Source organism: Silene latifolia, chromosome 3 (assembly GCF_048544455.1).
Source record: "Silene latifolia isolate original U9 population chromosome 3, ASM4854445v1, whole genome shotgun sequence".
In the NCBI taxonomy this organism is placed as follows: Eukaryota; Viridiplantae; Streptophyta; class Magnoliopsida; order Caryophyllales; family Caryophyllaceae; genus Silene; species Silene latifolia.
The window spans coordinates 98,134,822-98,135,878 of NC_133528.1; the positions used below are offsets into that span (position 1 = coordinate 98,134,822).

Below are 1,057 nucleotides of genomic sequence, written 5' to 3' on the forward strand. Positions count from 1 at the left end.
TGCCAAATCCGCTTTTATCCAACTAGTCGAAAGGAGCCAATTTGGGGGGATGCCTAGTGAAGACCCTCATTCTCATATAGAAACCTTTTGTGACTATTGTGATGCGATTTCTCAAACCGGTGTAACTCAAGACCAAATTCGATGGGTCTTATTTCCTTTTTCTCTAATTGGCACCGCGAAACAATGGTTGAAGGGCCTTGATAAGGCCACTCTCGGAATTGATTCTTGGAAGAAGTTGGCTTTAGCTTTCTACCAAAAATTCTACCCACCGGAAAATACTAACATGCTAAGAGCTCAAATTACGGGTTTTAAGCAATGGGATGAAGAATCTTTGTATGAAGCTTGGGAGCGGTTCAAAGGAATTTGTCGCTCATGTCCTCACCATGGACTTAGCGAATGGTTCTTGGTACAACAATTTTGGAACGGTTTATATGAAGATTCAAGGAACATTCTCAACATGGGATCAAATGGAATGTTCACCGAAGTTGATGACAATCAAACATGGAACAAAATTGAGGAAATGGCGGTCCATAACTCACAATATAGTAGACCTCGCAAGGCTACTAGAGGAGTAAAGCATGAAGTGGACTCCGTTACTCAATTGGGTGCTCAACTTAGTGCTCACATTGACACAATCAATTTCAAGTTTGAAAAAGCTATGGCTAGACTTGAAGAAGTCTCAAAATCACCAAAGCATCATGTTAATGCCATGACGGCATCTTCATCAATCCCAAGTGGGATATGTGAGAATTGTGGAACTTTGGGACATGACCAAAGTGAATGTAGGGGAACAATTGAACAAGTGAATGCTTTCTAAGCATATAAGAGTGGTACCCCTTATTCCAACTATTACAATGAAAACACCAAATTCCATCCAAATCTCTCAAACAAAAGTCAAAATGTTCAAAACCCTCAAACAACATACACCCCACCTCCCATGAGAAACCAAAATCAAAGACCCTTTTACAATCAAAACCAAGGTTACCAAAATCAAAATCCATACAATCACCAAAATAACCAAGGTTTTGATGTTCATAAAGCGGTCCTCCAAATGCAA

General features: G+C 39.9%; 1 non-coding gene across 1 annotated transcript; it reads right to left on the reverse strand.

Annotated features, from left to right (window-relative positions):
- Positions 1-283: 283 nt before the first annotated feature.
- LOC141650638 (small nucleolar RNA R71) lies at positions 284-390 on the reverse strand. Its single transcript, XR_012546659.1, has one exon. It is a non-coding gene; the product is annotated as a small nucleolar RNA R71 (small nucleolar RNA).
- Between the last annotated feature and the right edge of the window lie 667 nt (positions 391-1,057).